Source organism: Chrysemys picta, chromosome 2 (genome assembly GCF_011386835.1).
Source record: "Chrysemys picta bellii isolate R12L10 chromosome 2, ASM1138683v2, whole genome shotgun sequence".
Lineage (NCBI taxonomy): Eukaryota > Metazoa > Chordata > Testudines > Emydidae > Chrysemys > Chrysemys picta.
This window is the reverse complement of record NC_088792.1, coordinates 219,426,753-219,454,702: the sequence shown is the minus strand read 5'-3', so window position 1 is coordinate 219,454,702 and position 27,950 is coordinate 219,426,753. Positions and strand designations below refer to the sequence as shown.

The window sequence follows — 27,950 nt, the reverse complement described above, 5'->3', positions numbered from 1 at the left end:
CAACCTGGGCAGCAGTGACCATGAGATGGTCCAGTTCAGGATCCTGACAAAAGGAAAAAAGGAGAGCAGCAGAATACGGACCCTGGACTTCAGAAAAACAGACTCTGACTCCCTCGGGGAACTGATGGGCAGAATCCCCTGGGAGGGGAAAAGGAGTCCAGGAGAGCTGGCTGTATTTTAAAGAAGGCTTATTGAGGGTACAGGAACAAACCCTCCTGATGTGTAGAAAGAATAGCAAATATGGCAGGCAACCAGCTTGGCTTAACAGAGAAATCTTCAGTGAGCTGAAACACAAAACAAAAGCATACAAGAAGTGGAAACTTGGACAGATGACAAGGGAGGAGTATAAAAATATTGCTCGAGCATGCCGGGGTGTAATCAGGAAGGCCAAAGCACAATTGGCATTGCAGCTAGCAAGGGATGTGAAGGGTAACAAGAAGGGTTTCTATAGGTATGTTAGCAACAAAAAGAAGGCAACCTAGGGACAGATGATGTGGAAAAGCTGAAATACTCAATGTTGGTTTTTTTGCCTCGATCTTCACAGACAAGGTCAGCTCCCAGACTTCTGCACTGGGCAGCACAGTATGGGGAGATGAGCAGCCCTCAGTGGTGAAAGAACAGGTTAAGGACTATTTAGAAAAGCTGGACATGCACAAGTCCATGGGGCCGAATCTAGTGCATCCGAGTGTGCTGACGGAGTTGGCTGATATGATTGCAGAGCCATTGGCCATTATCTTTGAAAACTCGTGGTGATCGGGGGAGGTCCCGGATGATTGGAAAAAGGCAAATATAGTGCCCATCTTTAAAAAAGGGAAGAAGGAGAATCCGGGGAACTACAGACTCGTCAGCCTCACCTCAGTCCCTGGAAAAATCATGGAGCTGGTCCTCAAGGAATCCATTTTGAAGCACTTGGAGGAGAGGAAGGTGATCAGAAACAGTCAACATGGATTCACCAAGTCATGCCTGACCAACCTGATATCTCATCATAGAAGGCAAACTGGCTCTGTAGATGTGGGGAAAGTGGTGGACGTGATATCTTGACTTTAGCAAAGCTTTTGATATGGTCTCCCACAGTATTCTTGCCAGCAAGTTAAAAAAGTATGGATTGGATCAATGGACCATAAGATGGATAGAAAGCTGACTAGATCATTGGGCTCAATGGGTAGTGATCAACAGCTTGATGTCTAGTTGGCAGCCAGTATCAAGTGGAGTGCACCAGGGGTCTGTCCCGTGGCCAGTTTTCTTCAACATCTTCATTAATGATCTGGATGATGGGATGGATTGCACCCTCAGCAGTTCGCAGATGACACTATACTGAAGGAAGAGATAGATACTTTGGCGGGTAGGGATAGGGTCCAGAGTGACCTAGACAAATTGGATAATTACACCAAAAGAAATCTGATGAGGTTCAACAAGGACAAGTGCAGAGTCCTGCACTTAGGATGGAAGAATCTGCAGGCTGGAGATCGATTGGCTAAGTGGCAGTTCTGCAGAAAAGGACCTGGGAATTACAGTGCACAAGAAGCTGGATATGAGTCAACAGTGTGCCCTTGCTGCCAAGAAGGCTAACGGTATATTGGGCTGCATTAGTAGGAGCATTGCCAGCAGATCAAGGGAAGTGATTATTCCTCTCTATTCGGCATCAGTGAGGCCATATCTGGAGTATTGTGTCCAGTTTTGGGGCCCCCACTAAAGAAAGGATGTGGACAAATTGGAGAGAGTCCAGCGGCATTCAACAAAAATGATTAGAGGGCTGGGGCACATGACTTCTGAGGAGAGGCTGAGGGAACTGGGCTTATTTAGTCTGCAGAAGAGAAGAGTGAGGAGTAATTTCATAGCAGCCTTCAACTACCTGAAGGAGGGATCCAAAGAGGATGGAGCTTGGCTGTTCTCAGTGGTGGCAGATGACAGAACAAGGAGCAATGGTTTCAAGTTGCTTTGGAAATTAGGTCTAGGTTGGATATTAGGAAAAACTATTTCACTAGGGGCTTGGTGAAGCACTGGAATGGGTTACCTAGGGAGGTGGTGGAATCTTCATCCTTAGAGGTTTTTAAGGGCCAGTTTAACAAAACCCTGGCTGGGATGATTTAGTTGGGGTTGGTCCGGCTTTGCACAGGGGGTTGGACTAGATGATCTCCTCAGGTCCCTTCCAACCCTAATCTTCTATGATTCTATGATAGACCCTTCTGTTTCTCTGAAAGCACTTCTGAAGTTGTCATAAGCCTGCAAGCGTCCAAAGATACACCTGAAGTTGATGTAGAGATGTCCTGTCCTCACAACCGCTTTGTTCGTTTTGTTCTGTGTTTGTACATCATCTAGTACAACAGGGTCCTGGGGCTCCTTGATGCTACAACAACTAATAAGCCACTGATAACTTTCCTATTATTTCCAAATTCCTGGATTCTCATTTTCTGTAAAGCTGAATATATCACTTTACTTCCTATTGTAATTATTTCTGATTTAACTGACAAGTTAATTTTTTCCTCTTTCATAATTTTAACTTCAAGAACCATCATTTTCTTCTACAGAGAAAACATTAATGCCTATCTTTAGTAGATTAAATGACTTTGCTTCTCTAGTGCTATGCGCTCCATTGAAAACACACTCAGGGAAGTCTTTCTAGCATATCTGACTAAAACTTAATATCATGTGAAAGGTAACCAGATTTCCTAAATTTGTCTTTTTATAATTTCTAAATATAAAAAGATTGGATCCAGTTCTCTCCTTGATTTCTACTGCTGATGCACCTCATTTTTCTGAATTGATGGAAATATTTCAGGAGAAAATAAATACAGGGAAAGAGGAAGGCTGAGAAATGCGATTGGGCTGGCCAGCAAGCAGTGACCCAGTTGACTAATCTGTAATGGGTTGGATGCCTAAGGTTTGGCCAGTTTGCTAAGGATTAATGATCTGAAAGTTGTGTGTTACAAGCCCTGCTGTTTTATTGGGGAAAAAGGATTCTCCTTCACTTCCAGTTATTTCATATTGCTGTGCACTGTTAAAACAGGTCACAGTCTCCCCCCTATGCCATAAATACGCTTCAGTGGTAGATGACTTGATCAACAAGAGTGCTGTCAGGTTAATGTTTGTAAAGGGCTTTCTGACTGCTGGACTGAAGGTGCTAAAGATGTACAAAGCATAACACCACATTTTACATGAATAAGGAAAAAGCATTTTAATATTTGGCATTTTTCAAACCTGCAATTTTTAGATTACAAAAAACTAGGGTGACTGTACCTCCCATTTTGGCTGGGACCAGGGCCGGCTCCAGGCACCAGCAAAGGAAGGAGGTGCTTGGGGCGGCCAATGGAAAGGGGCGGCACGTCTGGGTCTTCGGCGGCAAGTCCCTCACTCCCTCTCAGAGGGAAGGACCCGCCGCCAAATTGCCGCCAAAGAATGAAGCGGCACGGTAGAGCTGTCGCCGAAGTGCCGCCGATCGCCGATTTTTTTTTTTTTTTGGCTTCGCCGCTTGGGGCGGCAAAAAAGCTGGAGCTGGCCCTCGCCGGGACAGTCCCTTTTTTAATCCCTGTCCCGGCCATCCTGACTTTTTTGGCAGAAGTGGGCATTGATCAGTTCGCAAGAGCAAATGGGACAAATACCTACTTTTGCCAAAAACGTGGGGCACGCACACCTAGTGGGGTGCAGAGGAACATGAGGGGAGTAAGCGAGGACACCAACCGCACAGTGGGGGGGAGAGGGATTGTGGGTGAGGAGGAGCAGGCTGGGCTCAGACAAGAGCCCTGCATGTGCGGGGAGGCAAGGGGAGGAAGGGAATGGGCCGGCCCCACAAGCAGGGGTGGGCAGAGCTTGGATGAGCAGCTCGGGCCAGCCCCGCACAGTGTCCCATTTTCCCTAAAATATGATCACCCTACCAAAAAAACCACCATCATTTGTTTCATGTCAAGATATGGTCCACACTGCAAATCACCAGCAAGGCAACTCCTTGCAGATGCTCCAATCGAAAAGAGCATCTAACTACTCCTTCAGTGCTCTACCACTTGTGTGGTCATTTAAGCCTGACTAGCAGGTATAAGACACTGAGTGGCATGTTCACTTTACACAGCTGTAACACTCCAGAGGGTAAAAGGCAGTGGAGACTATGGTTCTGGGGTTTGTTTCTACAACCAAATACAAATACACTACACAACAGTTTTTTTACTGGAAGGGTAAAGATAAAGCATACCTCATGTTTCAAGTAAGAGTGCCTATTTTCCAAAGCCATTTGGCAATTCAAGCAAAATATTTCATAAAGAGACCCCTCCCATCAGATACAAGTGTTGTCATGACGCTTTAAGAGTATGTCCACATAGCCTGTGGCACCAAGCTTCCCAGCTTGGTTGACAGACCTGGGCTGGTAGGGATCATACTAACAATCTAATCATAGCTATGTAAATTGCACTTTGAGGTTGCACCTCAGGTGGGGCCTCCTCCCTAGACTTCCGAATCCAAGCCGCAACTTCAAAGCGCTGTCTGCACAGCTATTTTTAGAGTGCAAGTACAAGGCCTGGTGACCTGGGCTGGGAGGCTTGCTACCATGGGCTGTGTACATGTACCCAAACTCTCTTGCAAAGTTTATGTGAGTGGTGAGTTTCCAGATCAGTAAGTTACTTAAGTATGTTCCTAACTTTCAGCATGCTAGTATCCTTATTGAAGTTAATAGGACTTAAGAATATGATTAAGTTTAAGCAAGTTCTTAAGTTCTTTGCTGAATCGGAGTCTAGGACAACAATTTTGTTACAGGATTCTGCAAGAGTGTTTTGGAGACAACACTTCTGTGAATCCTGGTTTTATAGTTGGAGAAACTGTTCCAATGTCTTAGAACCTAATCCTCAAACTTACCATAGTTGACTTATTAATGAAGCCTAAAGTGTAAATGCAAAGCCATTTTCTCCCAGTTATTCCCAGATTGCAATGTGACAATGATAGGGTGTTCTCAGTTAATCACACATATTACTACTGGGTGATTGGCGTTTGATAGGTTCAGTTACTGTAACCCTAAAGTGGGTATTAATGAGGCACTTCACAGGATAACAGTTTAGACAATCTGTGCACTGGCAGGATCTGTGCACAGCCCCTGAGTGCTCTAATTTAATTCCTGTCCTTGATTAATATCACAGCTGGTGTCATAGAGTCATAGACTTTAAGGTCAGAAGAGACCATCATGATCATCTAGTCTGACCTCCTGCACAATGCAGGCCGCAGAATCTCACCCACCCACTCCCACAACAAACCCCTAACCTATGTCTGAGCCACTGAAGTCCTCAAATCATGGTTTAAAGACTTAAAGGTGCAGAGAATCCTCCAGCAAGTGACCCGTGCCCCACGCTGCAGAGGAAGGCAAACCCCCCCCAGGGCCTCTGCCAATCTGCCCTGGAGGAAAATTCCTTCCCGCCCCAAATATGGCAATCAGCTAAACCCTGAGCATGTGGGCAAGACTCACCAGCCAGACACCCAGGAAAGAATTCTCTGTAGTAACTTAGATCTCACCCCATCTAACATCCCATCACAGGCCATTTGGGCATATTTACCGCTAATAGTCAAAGATCAATGAATTGCCAAAATTAGGCTATCCCATCATACCATCCTCTTCATAAACTTATCAAGCTTAGTCTTGAAGCCAGATATGCGTTTTGCTCCCCTTGGAAGGCTGTTCTGGAACTTCACTCCTCTGATGGCTAGAAACCTTTGTCTAATTTCAAATCTAAACTTCCCGATGGCCAGTTTATATCCGTTTGTTCTTGTATCCACATTGGTACTGAACTTAAATAATTCTTCTCCGTCCCTGGTATTTATCCCTCTAATATATTTATAGTGAGCAATCATATCTTCCCTCAGCGTTCTTTTGGTTAGGCTAAACGAGCCGAGCTCTTTGAGTCTTCTTTCATAAGACAGGTTTTCTATTCCTCGGATCATCCTAGTAGCCCTTCTCTGTACCTGTTCCAGTTTGAATTCATCCTTCTTAAACATAGGAGACTAGAACTGCATACAGTATTCCAGATGAGGTCTCACCAGTGCCTTGTATAACGGTACTAACACCTCCCTATCTCTACTGGAAATACCTCGCCTAATGCATCCCAAGACCGCATTAGCTTTTTTCACGGCCATATCACATTGACGGCTCATAGTCATCCTGTGATCAACCAATACACCGAGGTCCTTCTCCTCCTCTGTTACTTCTAATTGATGAGTCCCCAGCTTAACAAAAATTCTTGTTATTAATCCCTAAATGCATGACCTTGCACTTTTCACTATTAAATTTCATCCTATTACTATTACTCTAGTTTACAAGGTCATCCAGATCTTCCTGTATGATATCCTGGTCCTTCTCTGTATTGGCAATACCTCCCAGCTTTGTGTCATCCGCAAACTTTATTAGCACACTCCCACTTTTTGGGCCAAGGTCAGTAATAAAAAGATTAAACAAGATGGGTCCCAAAACCGATCCCTGAGGAACTCCACTAGTAACCTCCCTCCAGCCTGACAGTTCACCTTTCAGTGTGACCTGTTGTAGTCTCCCCTTTAACCAGTTCCTTATCCACCTTTCAATTTTCCTATTGATCCCCATCTTTTCCAATGTAACTAATAATTCTCCATGTGGAACTGTATCAAATGCCTTACTGAAATTGAGGTAAATTAGATTCACTGCATTTCCTTTATCTAAAAAATTTGTTACCTTCTCAAAGAAGGAGATCAGGTTGGTTTGGCATGATCCACCTTTTGTAAAACCATGTTGTATTTTGTCCCAATTACGATTGACCTCAATGTCTGAAGGGCCAAAATCCATTTGCTGTGGATGTAAAATCTTAATTACAGTTTCTGCTAAGGACTTTTCTTATAGGCCCGGATGAAGACTAGCTAACAAAGAACAATACATAGCTAAGAGAAAGCTGGGGTAAACAGATAACCTTGTGTGTTTCAAGTCAGTGAGCGAAGTCAGCATAACTCCAAATGTAATTGGGCATCCTTATCCTGAGTTGTAGATACATGAAGCACTGAGAAAGGCCTCACGGTTACTCCCTAATGCAGGGAAGAGATAGTGGTACAATACCCCTCAGATCCCAGACACAGTTCAGGGAGAGGCCTAATATAATTGACATAAGTTATGACACCTTCCCCTCATAACATGTATGCCAATATTAGCCCACAGAAATGCAAGGGAAAACTTATAAACAATTGTTATTGTTAAATACTAATTACTGCTTTTTTGCATTAAATCTCCAGGAATGTACCTGTTGGTCAACCGGGAAAGCTGCTACCTCATTCCCCTGGACCCCAAAATTAGGATTTAACTTATACACTTTAATAAACATAGTTTGGGGGTAATTACCTGTGTGTCAGCAATATGTTAATTTGGGCCATGGGCAGAGCCATTATGTAATTTTTTAGATCATTGGCTTATTGTGCTTATCTTGTCTTGCTGCTAGAACCTATCCAGGGGCTTGGGAAAACCCATCCCCTGTCGCGTCTCTCTGCCCAATGAGCACCCTATATAATCTATTGTAATTCATTGTTCTGCAATGTCTCTGAGCCTAATAAGCAAAGTGACATTCCACCAGCACTGTGCATAATAAACTCCTGTTCTTGACTCTACATGGTGTGGATTACTGTTCCTTCAAAGTCCTTAACTACTTTCTACTTCAAAATTTTTTCCAAGACCTCAAAACACCCTTACCCTTTTAACTCCTAGCAGACATCTCTGTGTAATGTTGCTTTCCTTTTCTCCTAGGCATTCTGACAGGATCTGTATCAGAAGATCAATTTAGTAGAATATTTCCCACAGATGATTTTGCACTAGCTAGTAGGCAAGTTGTGATTTGAGAGTGTTTGGAAGGATCTATGCACCTGAATTCAAGAGGCAGATTAACATTTCACTCATCTACTTCTCTGGGCAAATACTGACAATTAGAGTTAAGAAACGCCCATAGATATGATGTGTACAAGACCAAAAAGATAAGAAAGAGGTTAAATAACTTGATGTCAGTTCTTTAGATAAGCCAATCTCAATGCACTGCAGAATAAATGTCTCGTCAGTGCTACTGCTGTCTGTCAAGCTGACAGATGACTTAGGTGACTGCCTGGATGTAGTCAACCTAGCAATGCAGAATTCCAAAGAAGGTGTAACTGCAGAACACTGCATCAACCATGCATTCCACAATAAATATTACTTAGGAAGCCAAAATGTTCATTTTCTCAATCAAAAAAATTCATCTCCTTCAGAAACCTCTTATTCAAGCTGCTGCTACTCTGCTTTCAAACATACATTTCAGTGGGATATCCACATAAATTGTCAATGGTGCCAAACACCTAAACCTAATCTGGTGACAGTAATGTTTTCAGGAATAAGATGGTAATAGAAAAAAAACCTGACTGGAACTAATGATTTTAATAAGTGGATGTGTGGTTGAATCTAGACTAGCTGAGTGCTCAGTGCAAGAAAGTATTTCCAGGCAAGTCTGCCCTCTGGTCATGCAATTTAAAACACACGGAGAGCTGTCATTTGAGTAAAGTTGAAACTATTCCAACAGGTTGCAAATCTCTTGTTCTGTGGCCATTGTGTGGCAAGATCTATTGTGGATGACTTGTTCTTCATCTTCAACATATATACTAGCATCGGCAAGCTGTTCTGTGGTCCACTGGGAAATTAAATATGGTTCTCTTGATTTCTTTGCAGACAAGTGCTCATATCATTAAATCTACCACCAGAAACTGTCACTAACTGATCTTCTAGTTTATAAATTGTAGGGCTGAATTAAGTTCAGTTACACCAGTATAAATCTGGAGTGATATTGACTTTAATAGTTACTTCAGTTCTACACCTCTTTGAAAGCAGAATTTAACCCGGGCCTTTATCTTTTCCTTTCACAGAGAAAAGCCATACAATGGCAGTGGAGGGGCAGGGGATGAGGAGAGGTATCTGATCCATCTCACCAGAGAGGTGGTGTATGCTCCCCTATAGAAAAGGCCACAATGTCTAACACCCAAAGCTGGCAGATCCCCAGGGATCTGAGAGAGACCAGGCAACCCACAATGGACAGTTGCCTTCTCACTAGCTGTGTCTTGCCCAGCTGTTCCACTTGTACCTGGCAGAACAGGTATCTTAAAGCTGCCCTACCACAGACTCTCCCTTGGCTAACTTTTTCTACAGGGCTAAAGGGAAGAGATGTGCACTTCCCTTAGCCCCACCTCCTCTCCTGTTTGTGGACCCTGAACCTGCTGAGTGCCCTCCATAGGGAGAGCAGAACAGAGCTGTCCAAGTGGCCAAGATCCCCTGACATATGTGAGGAATGAGATGTGCATGCTTTAGGGGGACCTAGTTTCTGGTCCATTGACAGGTGTATTGAAGCACTCCATTAAACAATTAAAGGTTCTAATTAACTGAGTTTAGTTGAAGATATTCCACCTTTAGCTAATCCTGCATTCAGAATGAAGAAAAAAGGTAGAGAGTATGTTCAGGAGGAAGCCACCACCATCAAAAGGGTCAAACAAAATGACCAATTCAGAATAGCATCCTTATAAATATGACCCATTACAAACTGGGTGTACTTTTAAATCTGTTTTTTATCTAAGTCAAAAATTTCCTAAAGATGTATCGGTTTTGATCAAGTTTCCAATAGAAATGTTTCAGAAGTCCAGGGTGTAATGACTCTCTTGCCACTTCTGAGAGAGACCAATATCAAAGAGATCAGGTAGATATTTCAACACAGTTCAATTTCGCAAAACCATTGAAAGGTTTTGTTTTCATTCCCGTGTGGACAAGTTTTGAAACCTTGTAAGTTGTTGCAGAATGGAATTGTCAGCCTCTGGCCAGCTCTAGTCAAGATGGCAATAATTCAGTGCGTGGATAAATAGAGAATTTCAGAGTCCATTCTGCTAGTCCAGGTCCATGCTCCCGTTAAATTCACTTTGAAAGGCAAAAGAAAAAGATAGTTTACAGATGGAGGAAAGAATAAGACTTCTGGTTTGATTCAAAGCAAGAGACGAAGCAAATTGAAGAAGATGCCAACAGTTAATTCCACTGAACAATAATCCCTTCAGGCTTTGAGACGTCACTGGGTGGCCATGGGCCCAGTTTTTCACTCTCCAAGACAAGCACACGTGTATCCATTAGGCACTTTGATAAAGAAAAAGTCATAACAAAAGCACTGCAAATTGGGCCACAAAGCTGATGAGAAATACAAAGTTATTCCTGCTCAAGGCTCCAGTAGGGCTGAGTAATGAAGGGCAACATTCAGAGCAAAAATTGCATGGTCACAGCTCCAGTCAGTGCCCCCTCTTGGCTGCTCACCAGACTGATGTGAGGGGACTCAGTCGCTGGATCCTGGGTATTTTAAGTGTCCTGAGTCTGAATGGAGTCCAGGCACTGCCCTTGTCTTGGGGTCCCTAGGCTCAAGGTACATCCTAGCACCCACTCCTAAGAGCTACAACTACATGGCCTATAACCAGTGCTGACCCCTCAGGATCCCCCCCATAACTTAAACACAGTCTCCCAATATTCCAGCCAAGATGGTGTTCTGGGCCCAAAGTGTACCTCTTCAAGGGTATTGTACATATTGTAACCCAACACAGAGGCATGCTTTGCACAGAATTATAAACCATTGCTCTTTACTTAGTGGCATGATTGTTTTCGGTATGATTTGTGCTCTCTATAAAACTAATAACCTGAATGCAATGCCCTTCACTCTAGCTCACTGTTCTCTTAGGAGACCATCTCAGTTCATGTAGGCAGGGTTCCCCCGCCTCATCAGACTCTTGCAGCAGATTCCTTCTGCTTGAGCTGGTGAAAGTGGCCAAAGAACTTGAATAAACCAGTTCCTGCCCTTTTATAACCTTCTAGTCCCTCTGTCAGGTGCAGGGCCGGATTAACTTTTTGTGGGCTCAGCACCAAACATATTTGTGGGCCCCCATGGGGCAAGGTGCAGGGGGCAGGATAGTCAGTCTCCAGAGTGAAGGGCGGTCTGGGGGCAATGAGGCACAGCATGTTGGGAGCAACCCCGCTCTGTGCAGCCCAGCAGGAGGGCACTGTTTACAAACCTGCCAGATGCATACTGGCCTGCCCAGCCCTGTACTGCCAGCATGCCCCTTCCCCTTGAGGGCAGGCCCACACCACACCACCCCCCTTCCCAGTGCCACATCCTTATGCTCCCCTGGCTCCCAGCCTTGGGACTTGGGGTGCAGGGTGGAACCACCCCCCAGCACTCACTGGTGGCATGTCTGGGAGTCAGCAGAGCAGAGCAGGCTGGGGCCGGGTCACTCCACTTCCTGCCACCCGGTGAGGAAGGGTGGAGTGGGGGCAGGGCTGGGGTGGAGCAGGGGTGGGAAGAGGCAGGGCGGGGGCAGATTTCCGGGCTGGCTCAGCCGGCCAGGGGGATTGGGCTGGCCGCTGGAGGCTGGAGCAGCAAGTCTGGACACCGGGGCCCCTTCTGCGTGTGGGCCTGGCACCACTGGCATCATAGTAAACCCGGTACTGGTCAAGTGACTCCCAGATCAGCCTCCTCAGGTGATCAGACACCTTCTAGGTGACTTTATTGCTAAGTGACCTCTCCTTTGACAAACCAGTTCTCCTGGGTGGAAGCCAGCCTATTGTCTAGGACAAGGTTCCCAAGCTTGTCTTATTGTGTACCCACTTCCAGATCTACCAGTTGCCTACATACCCCTGATACATTGTGTGTTCTTCTTAACAATACCTGTCTTTAGCCATCTGTCCATATTTCATTGTTATGTACAGATATACTTTTAGTGTGATGTATACAACTGAAAAAAGTTCTGAGCTCAGTTAGATGGGACAGTTGCTAGACAACTAACCCCATGCTGTATGGTGATTGGAGGTGAGGGCTCTTCTCATTGGTATATCTTGAAGTGAATTAACTACTGTATTTTATATAAGAAATTTCCAGAGTTTTAAAGCTTTGTTTGAGTAGCCTATTATGAAAATGCAATAAATAAAATCCACCATTACACAATTTCTCCCATGTACCCCCAGAGATGTCTTGCATACCCCCGGGAGTACGCATACGAGTTTGGGAACCCCTGTTCTAGGATGTTTGTATTTGAATTGCGGACCACACTATTTTAACAACTTTCAGTTGTCAGCCCTGTAGCACTATTTGTTGGAGTTTCGGTCCAACAAATAAGTAAAAGGACAGAGGAGGCACAGGGCTGCACATTCAAAATGGAGTTTCCAGCTTGATGGAGACAGACAGAGATCATAATCTCACACAATTAATAAACTGTACAGATAAATCACCACATTCTTTATTTTGTATACAAATATTTTAAAGGCATATATTCTTGAGATCCAAGGGAGAGGGAAGGGAGTTGGGGACTGCAAGCAGAGAGGGTTAAACCCCAAAACAGTACTGCCATCTGATTTTAAGACTCCATCACTGAATTTTACTACACATTTAAAAAAAAAAAAAAAAGATTACAAGTTACAAATAGCTGCAGTTACCTAGCTAACCACACTACATCTATCTTTTAGGTCAGAGCTCAATTTGTAACAAAAGAGGTGCTGCGGCTCAAGCAATATTTTTTACATTCATAACTGATGCAGCAATCCCAGAGGTGCCTGGGCTATGAACTGCCAAGCCTAAAGGTGCCAGGGCTCAGCCCTGGCACAAATTAAGCAGTGTTTAAGGGCAAATGAAGCCCCCTCTAATTTGCAGCCATAGCTGACCACATGGCAGAAAAACCCATGTAGTTCCTTTGTGTCAGGAGGCTGATAGACAGGAGAGGGAGTGGGGTATGCAGAGAGCATGCAGTGCAGTAGAGCCTGGCTCTGCAGGAACTCCCTGCAAGAGGAAGCAGATGCAGGGCATGTGATGCCCAAGGGACAAGCAGAAACAGATGATGTACAGATCCTGCCCACATTAGGGGAGGCAAGGCCAGGCTAGTTTGACTGAAGGAACTTCTGCAGAGTTATTCTACAGCTGCTTTGTTGGCATGGAGGGAGGATTCTTCTTTTGGCTCCTATGGAGACAGGTCAGATGCTGGGTGTTAAATATGCCTAGATAGATAGATGGAGCTCATAGCTTAATGGAATTTCGTGGTGCACATTCATAATATTTTACTTTTGGGGGGGAAACAGGCAGAGGTGAAAGTAAGCCGGTACGCCCTGGTACGGCATACCGGCAAGAGCCGGTACGCCGCACCAGGGCGGCTGGGCTTCCCAAGGCAGCAATTTAAAGGGCCTGGGGCTCCCAGCAGCAGGGAATTTAAATTGCCACCAGAGCCCTGGGGTAGTGGCAGCAGGGCTCCGGGGGTTATTTAAAGGGCCGGGACTCCCGCTGCCTCTACTGCCCTGGGCCCCAGGGCTGCTGCTACCCCAGCAGGAGAGGGGGAGGGCACTTATTGGTACAGGGCGGGCCAGGGCTAGCTCTGATCCCCCCTACCCCTACCCCGCCCCTTCCGGGGGGCCAGAGCCGGCCCTAACCCAGCCCTGAACTGGTAAGTCCCTATTTTTACTTTCACCCCCAGAAACAGGTATTAAAAGATATACTCCTCATATACTCCTATTTATACATCTAGCCTGTGGTTTTCATGTTCAGCCTTTGCGTTGTCCCCATGAAAAAAATAGCAAAGTGACCTGAATTTTTACAAAATAGGAAACATTTAATCTTTCCTCTCTGCGAGAACAGCTGGAGATTTATTGCTTAAACTCTCTAAAGTGATTCATCTTTGGGCAGACACCAAACATGGAAAATGTCAAGACAAAAATGATATTTTCAGACTGTTCTAAACATGTGAAAAAATGGAGTTAGCATGGAAATCATGTTGCTAATGCTGACAGTTTTATGAAGGATTCCTGCCTAGAATAACTTCAATAAAACCCCTGGTGGGTCAGTAAGTAACAATGAAGTGCGACCGCAGCACAAATTGACCACAACCTCTCCTCTGGGTAAACATGACAGGGCAGCAAGGGATGCTGTCACTGTTATGGCTGGAGATGTACTGATTCAGTGTAGCCTCCACCAGTAGAGCTCTCATGGAGACTCCAGCAGATAGAAAACAGCGCCTTCCCACAGAGGCCATCCTTAGAAAGAGCAGGTAGTACCACTTGCTCCTCTGTGAATCTCTCTCAGATGCGGCACAACAGGCTGGTGTACAATTAGTGAATCTAACCCTCTAACTATTGCTGTTGTGACAAGCACAACTGCAATCATAAATGATTTTTGGCAACACATTGTGTTTGACACACAGAAAAAGGAAGTGAACTGCTTTGTCCTTGTCTGAGAAATTAGCAGAGCAGCTCATAAAAATCTTAGGTGTGATTTCCATCCTATAACCACTGTACACTAGGTCTTAGCTGTTCAGGAACAGCAGCAGGAACTGTTGCTTTTAAGATCTATTGGGCAGGAAGGTGGTATAGAGGCTCCTACCCAAACCATATATTGAGAGCTATTGTACGAGTCTGTACTGTACTTTTTAGGGTACATCTATACTGCAGCTGGGAGGTGTAATTCACAGCTCAGACAGACCCACAATCAGACTGATTGAGCCGGCATGCAAAAAATAGCAATGTGGGCACAGTGGCACAGGCAGCGACTCAGGTTAGCTATTTGGAGTGTGCATCTAGCACCTCAGACAGGTTTGTACTTGGGCTGCTAGCCTGAGCAGACACCCAGACCGCTGAGGCCACGCTGCCAATCTGAGGGCAGTAGCTCAGAGCTAGCGCGTGTACATCTACCCAAGCTAGGAATTACACCACCCAATTGCAGGGTAGATATACCTTAAGAAGCAGAGCACTCACAGCCCAGGGGAGAGTGGGCTAGCATTAGAGTGACTTTAAACATGCCAATTCTGGGGTGCTCCAGGGGCCAGAAAGGCGCCTGGCACAGCAGACAACCCATTGACAGCAGTCTCACCAGGCTGCCCTCTGAACCCTATCACTGTCTGGAACCTCCACAATGCTTTGCACTGTGGCCTCACCCTCCAAAACACCCACCCCAGCCTTGCCATTCCCTCCTATGCCAGGGCTTGAGAGTCTCTGTGAAGCAGCCCTATAGCTGTTCCCTTGGTACAGAAACTGTAGAGACTCCCCCAGCTAGATAGGAGGCTTTTAGGGCACCTTTAGTCTGCACCAGCCCTTTCACCCAGCATAAAGCAGCTGGAAAGTGGATGACTCCCTCACCCTTAAGCCAAGCTCCCCCCACCATGCCTCTAGTTTGGGGTGAGGAATGGCAGCCATCTGTGGGACTCACACTTGCAGCACCTTTGGACAATTGGGCCTTTAACAGTTGTGAATTAGCTGCAATTTCTCTGGTCATTCAGCCTTCAGTCAATATTAGTAGGGGCAAGAAGGCAGGGAAGGCAAGCACCGGTGAATTAACGAACGTTGGCAAGAAGAGATGGGTAAAGGTGAGTTGCCAGGATGATAAGTGGGGCAGCAGTAGAAAAAAGGAATGAGAACAATTACTATTTATTTATTTTTGTATTTCTACCCCCCTCCTGCCTCTCTGGTTTTTTTTTTAAGATTGTAAATTCTTTGGTGGCAGGGACAGTGTATTCTTCTATGCTCATACCATACCCGGCAGTTTGAAGGTGATAGTTGTTCTCTCCTATTATAAAACAAAGTGCTAGTTCATGAAAGACTTTCTTCAACTGCAAGGCCCTGCTGTCTTTACATTGAACAGCTATTTTGACTTGACTGCATTTCACAAAAAATGACCACGCTGCATGTTCAGTACTACCTGCTGTGGACTTTCCAACACAATGGCATTTTCCACTCCAGCAGCAGTAAGGAACTCATGTCTAAATTTTACCAACATATTTTCACTTCTGAAAATGCCACCTTTCCACAAATACTGTGGACCAATGTGGCATTGAAGTTGTCTTTATGTCCTGTGGCTATTTAGTTAAATCGTAAGTTGTGTGCATAGTTGAAATAGATTCCTGTAAAGCAATAAAGTAAATAAAAAACAGAAAAAAACCACTGTATCACCAATGGTTGAACACTTTTCACAAAGCAATCACTTTGTATTTGACCTCTGAGTCCTCATTCACATCAGCTCCAAAAGACAAGCCTGGGAGCTTGAATGCCTAACTTTGTTAGCACACTAAAAATCATAGATTCAGTAGAAATGCTGGTTTTATACCAATCTGTAACCCATTAGACTAGGGGTGGCCAACCTTTGCCTCTGGAGCCACATGTGGCTCTTCAGAAGTTAATATGCGGCTCCTTGTATAGGCACCGACTCTGGGGCTGGAGCTACAGGCGCCAACTTTCCAATGGGCCAGCAGGTGCTCACTGCTCATCCCCTGGCTCTGCCCCAGGGCCTGCCCCCACTCCACTCCTTCCCAGCCCCTCCCCTGAGCCTGCAGTGCCCTCACTCCTCCCCCTCAGAGCTTCCTGCATGCCACGAAACAGCTGATCAGGTGGTATGGGGATGGAGGGGGAGGTGCTGATCAGCAGGACTACCGATGGGCAGGAGACAGTGGGGAGCTGCTGACGTATTACTGTGGCTCTTTGGCAATGTACATTGGTAAATTCTGGCTCCTTCTCAGGCTCAGGTTGGCCACCGCTGCCTTAGACCCTCCTTTGTCCTATGACTACAAAGTTGTTAATTGCCCACTTAATCTTGAATGGTTTCTTGCAACACAAATTAAAATCTTATACTTGATCTGTTCCACTTTGTATTGAGCTGTGATGCTGCGTACCTTTCTCAGACCTGAAGAGCTGTGTAGCTCAAAAGCTTCTCTTTCACCAACAGAAGTTGGTCCAATAAAAAAATATTACTTCATACACCTTCTCTCTAATATCCTTCAACCAACAATTACAACACTGCAAACAAGCAAGAAAAGTCCTTTTTAATAAACAGGAAGACAAACATTCATTTAGGCTTCAGGAATATTATTGGGGGGGGGGAAGAGAGGGAGAGAAAGGCTCCAGAAATATACATTCTGCTTAGGTTTGGTAAGTGGAGGTGATGTTCATGAGCCTGATTTCCTTCTTGCACACCTTGGTGTAAGTCAGTAAACCCTGGAAGTCTAGGGAATTACACTGTTTTAAAGGGGTGGTTAAAATATCAAACATCCTGAGTGAAATTGTAGCCCCACTGAAGTTATTGTGAGTTACCCACTATTTCACCTGGACCTGAATTTCATCCTAACAGTTCAAGGTGAATTCAATCATCATATATCAGTTGCCCTGTTTTCCAGCTTTTAGTGGTAGAAGAATAAATGGAAGCTTTAAAAAAAAAAAAAAAGTGATTTCAGATTTCCTAGTGCAGAATGGTAGAAGAGTGATTCACAGATCAGCATTTCCCCCTTGTGGCTGGGGCATACTCTCTTCATCTGGCACCCACAACCTACAGTTCTGTTGTCTGCCTCTTCAGGTGACTCAGCCTTCTGGCTAGATCACATTCTGTCTCACCCCTTCCAGTGTAACACTGAGTGCAACAACAACAACAACAACAACGTCTAAAAGCATCATGCTGAATTGTTGATCCAAGTCCAGACTCAGTAGTCCTTCCATGCCTAGTCTCAGGATTTTCACATCTCCAACCCCACTGGGAAAGTTAAGAATCCAGTCCTTTCCTCTCCTCTGGGTTCCAGCATAGGAACCCTGTAATAAGCAGGCAAAGGAAGCCTATTCAGACTCTCACCATCTCTCCATCCCAGATCACCCTATCTGCAAGATTTTCACACATCCCCATTCAGGCTCCACTGTGCACCTGTATTCTTCTCAGGCACAGAACCTCAAGGAGCACTTTTCCTTCCAGCATGGGGCTCCTACCTGAAATCCCCCCCAAAATCCCAAATTAAAATATAGACTTAAACCCCTTCTGCCCTTCTCAGGCAAGAACTTCAGGTTCTCTTAAATTTCCCCTGTGCTCTGTTCCTCAGCTGAACACCTCCCAAAAGACCCAGATGCTGTCCTTCTACCAAGGCTTACCACATTCCAGGGCCTTTTCTATAGCTCACCTGACTTTTTACCATAATTCCCCCTATGAGGGCACACACAAGGCAGTCCTCTCCTCAGCTAACTCTCTCCCTACACTTTCTTTCTCCTTCTCTGAAGCTCTTCCTTTATAATAGCCACCCAGCTCCTCCCCAGCTGGGCCTTATTCTTAATTGGTCCTGTCATGGCCTGTAGTTCCTAGCAGATGCCCTAATTGAGCTTTCCAGCTCCCCTTTGCTGTTCCAGTGTCATCGTGGGGTATATGCCCCTTCACAAGTATGTTTGACCCTCATACCATGTTATTGACAAAAATGTGTCCAAAAGCTTGGGAAAGGGAATTCCACTGGAAGGAGAGTACACACAACTGAACAACTCTCCAATTCTGGAAAGAAATCCATAGTGTAAACGCTCAGTTTTATCCCATGAGCTAGGTCTATTATCAGCCTTTTCTGAGGAAAAATCTGTGAAAGGGGGTGAATTTTGGTGGAAAATCTGCTAGGCCTCTTTGCAAAGTTTCTTCTGAATCACCCCACTGGTGGGTAGAGATTGCACTTCCTTAGGAGCAGCCAGGGGGGTTGGTCCCATAAACCCACAGAGTCCTGAGATGTATACGGACCTTAGAACACCCACAGGGCTAGGCTCCCATTCAGGTGCTGCTGGAAGCTGCCTTTTAGTGCTATTTGAAGGGGCTCACAGAGAGGGATCACTGTGAAAGATAATGATGATGGGGTCAGTATTATTTTGAGCTGGGAAATCCTTTGTGAGTATAATGCTGTAGAGAACAGCCTTTCCTATGAGCCAAACCTCTCATGTTTCGGGGCTGGTCAAAAAAAATATATTTTCCATTTAAAAACAATTCATTTTGTTCAAAAATCCCTTAATTTTTTTAGTTGTTGATAAAAGAAATAGACTCATTTCTCCCTCCCTCCCTGCCCTTCCCAGGTTTGATTGCCCTCCACTCCCTTTATTATGAAGTTCATCTGTTTGATACAAACACATCCCCAGTGCAAAACACACATACGGCCCCTCATATTGGGGAAAAGCTGGAGTAGCTTTACTTAAATCAATGGAGTTACACGAATAACTAATGGGTATGAGAAGAGAATCTTGCTTATCATATTTACCAGAAATGTAAAATAGCTCATAATGAGCAATCTTAGAAAGAACTAAGTTCCCTGGTGGGAGTTTTAATAATGTCATTATTTTTTGCTCTCTGGAACTATTATTTAGTAAAGTTATATATAATTGAAAAGTTAAAATACAAACAAACTATCATTCTGAGTTGACCTTCTTTCAATTCCTTTGCACCTGATTTGGAAGTGTTGAATGATAATTAATGCAAGCCAGATGAAGAAGGTATCTGTTCTGGGAAGTATTTTACAGAAGCAGGTCTGGTGGGATTGCTGGAACAGGCTGCAGCATCTTTCTCCATGGCTGGCATGTATGAAGCAGTTAACGAGGTTTACAAAGTAATTAATGCAAGAGTTACCTTATGATCTTGTACAAGCATCAGTGGAATGATATTTTTTGTTTGTTAATACACTGAATCTCTTGCTTTGCTAGCACTAGTAATTCATGATCACAGCTCTCCCCTCCAGATGTCCCTTGACTAATCTGATGTTTTATTCTTCACATTTTTTAGATGTGTGATTTTATTGCTGTTTGACTTTCACAGCTTATCCCTTAATTAGTGGCTTTTGCAAAATTGGTTATTAAATTCTTAATGACAGATTACCCTTTAGATGTTAATTTTGTAGAAATGGACTTACAACTTTCTCTCAGTCATAGAGTCATGGATTCCAAGGGAAGTAGGGATGATCTCAAGTTTAACCTCCAGTATTACTCAGGCCACAGAACTTCCCCAAAATAATTCCCAGAGCATAGCTTTTAGAAAAACTTCCAATCTCGATTTAAAAACTGTTAGTGATAGAGAATCCAGCATGACCCCTGGTAAGTTGCTCCAATGGTTAATTACCCTCACTGCTAAAACTGTACACCTCATTTCCAGTCTGAATTTGTCTGGTTTCAGCTTCCAGCCATTGGATTGTGTTATGCCTTTCTCTTGTTATATCTTTCAGTCATGGGATTGGTACAGTGTTCAGTAATTTCTAAGTCATATTTGTTGTTTCAACCACACTCTTGTTCCAATTAAGAGATAAGGGATTGTGTGTGCATATTCTACACTAAATCAGGTTGGGAAGAAGTTAATTTCTTTCCAAGAGTTCTTGGAAGACAGGAATTATTTCTAGGTGAAATCCTGGCCTCTCTGAAGCCAATGGGAATTTTGCTATTGACAAAATTTCACCCTCTGTTTTCATCCAGTCTAGGAAGGCAATACTCACAAAAGAAACCCAGATCAGGCCCTGATAAGGTGCCATGAAACCTATGGGAAACTGATTCCTTAGTCACTTGAAAGGGGTCTTCTTCTTCTCCTCCAATTCCAATAAAATAAAGAAACCCAAGAGATTCCCAGACCATGCTTCGGCCTAAGAGCATGGAGAACCTGGGATGCTGACTATATCATTGCCACCAAAGCCTGTACATCTTGCCAGAGACACTGAGGGTATTTCTACATTGCAATAAAAAACCCATGGCTGGCCTGTGTCAGCTGACTCAGGCTGCAGGGCTATAAAATTGCTTTGTAGATATCCAGACTCAGGCCGGAGCCCGGACTTTAGGAACCTTCTCCCTCGCAGGGCCCCAGATCTGAGGCCAGACTTCTACACTGAAATGTTATAGCCCACAAGCCTGAGGCAGCTGACACAGGCCAGCCGCAGGTGTTTTATTACAGTGTAGACATACCCTGAGTTAAAGCTGTTTATTTCCTTTGGCTGAAGCAGGCCTACCTCAGTCTGACAGTGGATTCTTTGAGCTGAACCACACTGAGGGAAGCCTTGGTCCCATTGATCTGAAAACTGACCAGAGCAAAGATGCTCAAAATCTAAAGGTATATTTCCTTTCCCTTTTGTTGTGTTTTCCTTTCTTTGATGGCTCCCAGTGCTACAGTCTGCAGCAGGGCCGGCTCCAGGGTTTTTGCTGTCCCAAGCGGTGCAAAAAAAAAAAGAAAAAAAAAAAAAACTGCGATCGCGATCTGCAGCGGCAGTTCGTCAGGAGGTCCTTCACTCCGAGCGGGAATGAGGGACCGTCCGCCGAATTGCCACCAAATAGTTGGACCTGCCGCCCCTCTCCGGAGTGGCCGCCCCAAGCACCTGCTTGGCAAGCTGGTGCCTGGAGCCGGCCCTGGTCTGGAGCCATCTTTTGGTAATACTCCTTGGGTCCAATTTTCAAAGCTAGGGTGCAGCTTCCCATCATACATTTGTATGTGCCTAACTTATGAGTACAAACACTATGTCTATGTACAAATCAGGTATCTGCGCAGGTACATGGAGAACGAGGTGGTAACTGGCAAAGTGAGAGTGCAATTCACTTATATCAGGTAGCTGCATGCATAATTTAGGCATGTGCAAATATATGTGGGAAATTGTACATATCTTACTTTGAAACTCTGGACACTAGAGTTAACATAGTCACTAGAGGGCAGTGTGCTCCAGGAGGTTCCATGTTTCAGATGAGATGTAAAATCAAGACCCAGAACAATTATTATCATTGAAAGATCCCGGGGTATTTTTCATAAGAGTAATAAGCAGGTGAATAGCAATAAAACCAAAATAAAACTCCAAATTATTTTCTGCTTGGGGCTTTCTTGGGCATCCAATCTTCTCTGTGTTTGTCTTCTTTGGATTCTAAGACTTTGGGGTAGGTAATTACTGTATCTTGCATTGTGCACAGTTCTGAGGACAATGTCAGCACTTAACAAATATACAGAACATAATAAAGTAATAATAATGGCATTGACCCTGACTACTGGACAAAATCCAATTTGGGTATTGATATTCTACTTACCTATAATTTCCCCTCTGGTTTTAACTAGAGAAGTTATTCTTCACAGTTATTCTTCACTACACTTCCCAAAAGAAACCTGTTGCACAGTTTTTCCTGTGTGGAATGTGTTTTAGAATCCCTCAGATGGAGATGACATAGAAACGTGAAGTTATTACTATTTAAATTCACTCCTTTCCTCACTGCCATTTAGAACACCTTGAATGCTTGAAACTGATGTCTGGGTCCTCAGTGATATATTTGCTAAAAGACGAATCAACCCTGAAGCATTTGTAGGGGGAAAAACCCCATACATAAAAACATTGCATGGACTCTATAAGCAAAAGGCCTGCGTCCTGCTCCCATTGACTCCAGTGGGAGAAAGACAAGGCCCACATATAAGGAGATTAAAAAGTAGTGAAGCACCATTACAGTAAAAATAGTTACACAACAGCATATTCTATTAAATACTATATAGCTGGGACTGCAGTTCTGCCTGGTCATTGTGCAGGCTATGCCTCTCCCCTCTGTGCAGCACCATAAAGGCCCATCAGAATCTGGCCCCATATAAATACATAATATTTATTATTATTGATGATGATTATGATGATGATTGATGATGCAACCATTGAGTGCTATGCCTGCTCAGAAAAGAAGACAAAGTAACTGATCTACAGCTGTATTCAGTGCCTGGAACATCAGCCTTTCCAGCCTCATGAAGTTGCCATATTTAGCAAATTGCCCTAAATACACTGATGGCTTCATACATAAAAAAGAATGTTTGCCCATGACGAATGTAAGGGCAAATCCTATATTCAAAATTAAATCAGTGTATTGCATTAAGTCACAAAGGCCAGTTAAAAATCTGCTGAGATGAAATATCACTCTATGAAGATTTTGCCTTCCTGTATAGCAGTTATTATAGGATTGATCTACTGAAGTTAGTTGGAGTTTTACTATTGATCGGGGGCATGCACAAGAGGGAGGGAGGGCAAATAGGGACATGGGTTCCCCCAGTAATCAGCAGGGGTGCAGAACTCCTCCAGCCCCAGGGCCAGGGAGGGGAGAGCGAGCTCCTCCAGCCCCAAGGCTGCAGCGGGAACACAGAACATACTCCTCCAAAAGTGGTCAGATTTAAATTCCTGTGCATGGTCTTGCTATTGATTTTAATGGAAGTAGGATGAGACCCTTAGAAAGGAATGAGCACATGCATTGACTATAATGATTGATGCTTGTGGTATTGAACAACAGGTTGAAAATCCAAATAGCAGAATTAGAGAATAACTTGGTCCAGAAGATTTCTGGCATTGTTGCAGTGTCTGGGATAACTCCCCCTATGTGGTTGCTGATTTTAAATATACACCACTACCTCAATATAACGTGACCCGATATAACACGAATTCGGATAGAACGTGGTAAAGCAGTGCTCCGCGGTGGTGCGGCTGAGCACTCCGGTGGATCAAAGCAAGTTCAATATAACGTGGTTTCACCTATAACACGGTAAGATTTTTTGGCTCCCAAAGACAGCGTTATATCGAGGTAGAGGTGTAGTATTTATTAGTATTTATTATGCAATGGCTTGGCATAATGCCATAATGTGAATATTGGAACACCATTGCTTGGGCTTGGCCACTGCACCTAACATGCTGTGGAAATCTCTTCACTTGATGACCAATCCCATGGCCACCTATTCATTCAGAGATCCCCTCATTTTTGAGACTAGGATCCCTTATAGACTGTTCAGCCATGTTGAATCAGTGGGATAATCATCTGTAAAAACTAAAAACAGTGCCCCTGCCGTGTAACACATTAGTTCGTTGGTTTGTAGATTCATAGACTACAGCCGGAAGGGACTATTATGACCTCTTGCATAACAGGCCAAAGTACCTCACCCCATAATTAGAACCTCAGACAACAGTTGTGAATATACATATTTTTAAATCTACCACCATCACCAAAAACGTGGAAGAATTTTTATTGTGCTCCCTCTGCTGGCTTTGCAATAGTTATTAACTCACAAATACTATTCCCAGAGCTATGGTGACATCATTAACTACTCTGTTGTATGGGCAGAGATGATAGGACATGGACAATCACATGAAAACCAAAGTTTTATTTAAATAAAACAGTTCAATAGAAACACGAGGGGGGGGGAGAGGGAGGGAGACAGTATTTGCCAAGGGAAAGGCAAATATCTGAGAAGAAAAAGGAGAAACTATTTCCAAATAAATAGTAATAATAAAATGAAAATGTAAAAAAATGTCTCAGTGGTCTCCTCTGAAATAAATTTTACATATATGGTACACAAAAATTGAGACAATTCTCTGTGGGGAAAAAAGGAAACTCTCTTAGTAATAGTGTCTTATAACGACTTACAGTATTCAGAAACTATTTTCCCTGCAGAAATGCAGGCACCATTGCAATGCAATTTTTGGATTTAAACTTGTTCTAATTGAAGTCTTCTAATTAGGAAAAAGTATCCCTGGTGGTGGTTTTGGAGATTTGATATGATATAGAATACTAAACAGATTGCATTATGAAATACACATTAGTATCCATTTTAAATTGAAAAAACTTAATATAATTTTAAAATTGAACAGCAAAAATTTTCAGTAAACGCAAATTCCTACAATGATGATGTCTTGACTATGTTGTATACAAGTATTATTTCAATACTATCTTTGTGTGTGTGTGTGTGTGTGTGTGTACGTACACTTCAATACATATCTGTGCTTGTTGTTTAATGTGCACCATAAAATACAGAGGATTGTGTCAAATTCATCAGCTAGCACCACTCCAGATATACTATTTTTTAAATTTTGTTAAACTTTAACTGTGTAACTTTATCCTTTTGTGAATGTAGTTTTTGCATTTATCTTATTTTTATTTTAAAGAAAATGTTTGTACTTAATAATGTTAGCATTTAAATTATCTCAGACTTTGTATTTCAGACATCACTGAGGTTAAGGGTGGGGGAAGTGTGTTGGTGCTGTTTAATTTGTGGCAGCAAAGATTGGTTAGCAAAACAGTAGAATAATTATAACTTCACAATGCAAAAAGACAGACTTTACTTTTAAATGACAATTTTAGAATGTACAAAATGTTGCAGGATGAAGCAAAACCTGGAAGAGTAAAACTAAAAATCATAGGATCTGTATTCCCTCCTGCCCCACTTATGATTTTCTCTTTGCTTAGATACCAAGGAAAGTTAGGGTTTTGTTTTTATTCCTTTTAATTTCTGCGTGAATGATACAATGAAACATTTCCAATCTCCCTCTCACAAAGTACCCCAGGAGCCACCTGACAGTAGCAGCCCCTGAGTGATGGCACAAAGAGAACAGGCCCTAATCAGCTTCTACTAAAAGAAATATTAGCAGATCTCATCTGAGCATACTCAGAACCAATGTTCAGCAGCTTATAACTTTTTGTTATCAAAATTCCATCCACCTGCCTTCCCCACCGAACCCCAAAGGCTAGATTGTGGATAGTTCTACCAAGGTACACAAGGATCTCTCCCTCCCTCCAATGTGCACTTTTAAACATTACTGTACAGTACTATAAATATGAAGAATGGGGGATCACTTGAGAATTTTTCTTCAAGGATAACAGTTGAAATAAAAAATTAATACTTGCAATATGTTGGCTTGCAAGCAGAATACCCTAAGCTGTGCAAGTCCTTGATTTCGGTGAAAAATATATTTTTAAGACCACTATATAAACAAATGGGTTTGGACAATGTATGTGTCCCCGTGATCTATTTATGAATCTGCTTTTCCTTCTCGTTCTTGTAATAAATGTTCTATTACCTGTCAGCTAATTATAGAATATAGCTATGCAGGCTACACAGCAGAGATTTTAACCAGGGTATGCTGGTTAGCTTATGTAATATTACACGGCTCTTTCATTACTTGGAAATAGAAGGCTACATGTGATTAACTCCTCCTCCTAAACTGGAAGGATTGTATCTGAGAAAGCTAAAAATAAACAGTGTTTTCTATAGGCCACTCCTCTACAAAAAAGGGAAATGGAAATGAGGCTGAGTGGTGGTTGGGGTTTGGATGGAAAAGTAAAGCAATCCAAAGTTAGGAAATGCCAGGCTTAGTGTTGCCTGTGCAACAACTTTTCCAAAAATAAATTCAGCCTAAGAGAGACAATGGGCATGGAAAATTTCAGCCCAAACTGTTAATGTATGATAAAGTTATAAGGAACTGAAAACAGGGTCTTTTAATGGAAAGTGTGGGGCAACCTTAATTATAGGCATAACTACCAGTTTTGCCTATAAAAAAATGGGAGAATCAGGCCTCAGGGGTATGTCTACATTTCAGATGGAAGCAAGCTTCCCAGCCAAGGTAGAAAAACTCATGCTACTGGGGCTTGAGCTAATCCAATAAAAACAACAGTGTAGACACCCAAGTTTTGACCCAGGAGGTCGGGTGGGCTTGAAAAGTCTGAACTGCCACCCAAACCTCAACATTCACACTGCTATTTTTTGTGTGCTAACTCAAGTCCTGCTAGCATGAGTCTGTCTACTCTGGGCTGGGAGGCTTCCTCCCACATGCAGTGTAGACATAACCACATATGCAGGTAGCCACAGAAGTTAGCGTTGCTCACCTAGGGTTAATTAAAATGTTTCCCCTCTTTGGCATGGCAGATGAACATGATATTAAGTTTACTCATCACACTGCATCTCTCTCTCCATCATCCTTAGCCCACACTATTTGATGTAGTCAAACCAAAACAGCCCATCAATGCTATTTTTCAATGGAAAATTAAATTGTCAACTTTCCATGGAAAACTGACTTTTGTTGAAATTTTTTTTTCTAAAACTGAAATATTTCTGCCAAATTATTTTGATTTGGATATTCTCCCATGGGAGTTGTAGTTCATTTACTTCAGACTCCCCAACTAATCTATGAACCCTCAACTGGACCTCATTTCCTATGAGACACTGTAGTGCAATGGGAGACATATTCAGAACAGAGAGTGCAGCCTATCAAGGAGAACAGGAGCAAGAGGTACCAAAACTAAAACTTCCATCAGGCACTGCAGTGGCATATCCAACTTGAAATAATTTAGTTTTCATTTTTTCTCTGCAAAGTCAAAATTTTCCTTAGAGGAAAATAACATCTTTCATCCAGTTCTACACACTATTTTGTACAGACTATAGGTATTGAATCTGATAGTCATCCATGACAATTGGCTGAATATAAATGTTACCTAGAACATGCTCAGTGAAGTCTATGTGGGGTTCTAAATGTAGGCCTGGACTCTTCCTTGGGAAACTGTCAGGTCTGTTTCTAACACAAGCCAGGAAGAGATGTACGTCTTCTAGATGTGCTGATCATATCCTGCAGCTCTGAGGAATACTTCCAGTCCCTGATCCTTTCCATGGGGGCAGAAGGCCCAGAAAGCAAAGGAATCTGTGTAGTTCTGCTGTGCAGAGGATGACAGGATGTGGCAAGGTAAAATAGTAGTTCTGTATCACCTGTATATGGAGGAGCTAACGAGATACACTAATGCAGATCTAAAGTGACTCCAATTTATATTCTGTGGGCAACCAGAATGTGGTTGGTTTAATTAAAAAATAAAAACAAAAAGCAAGGTACAGAGAAGAAAGAGTTCATTGGTGCAATCTCTCTGCCTCCCAACTGAATCCACATCTTAATATGCTTGGAAGCCCTATCCAAAATAAATTAACTGTCTAAGGGTAGAGGATATTGTGGCAGATATTGCAACCTCATGCAATACCTTTAGGGACCATATTGTCTAAAACTCTGGTCTGGAGAGAAAAGGGATGCAGGTCTCAACCCACAGAAAGGTGATGGCTAGAATTGTTACAGGCATTCCTAGAGCAGATCACAGAGTGAGTCAAATGTGCAGTTACCTGGCACATTTAGCTTCTGTGACTTTCTGCTGTTGAAGCCATTATTTTTTAGGGAGTCAAGACCTTAAGTAATAGGGAGTGGGTGGCAACCACTGAGCCCATGGTAAGCTATGTTCATTTTCTATACTGAAACAGCCATAAAGAATTTTCATCAATTTATTATGAACAGGAGCCTTTACTCCAATGGAGCTCAAGATTTGGCAACTGAATTAACATTCAGTCTTAAACACAGTAAATTAACTTTTAGTTTAAAGACTAAGATAAATGGTAGAAATCAGTGACAACAATAAA

The 27,950-nt window shown here is 43.2% G+C and overlaps 1 protein-coding gene and 1 long non-coding RNA gene across 4 annotated transcripts in view; both read left to right on the top strand.

The window, feature by feature from the left end:
- LOC122174356 (uncharacterized) overlaps positions 1-7,593 on the top strand; it is a 71,776-nt gene extending 64,183 nt beyond the window's left edge. The window contains exon 3 of the long non-coding RNA XR_006176050.2: positions 7,222-7,593. This is a non-coding gene — a long non-coding RNA (uncharacterized LOC122174356). The remainder of the gene's footprint in view (positions 1-7,221) is intronic.
- Positions 1-27,950, top strand: part of LOC135981714 (uncharacterized) — a 305,037-nt gene that overhangs the window by 271,577 nt on the left and 5,510 nt on the right. The window lies entirely within an intron of this gene.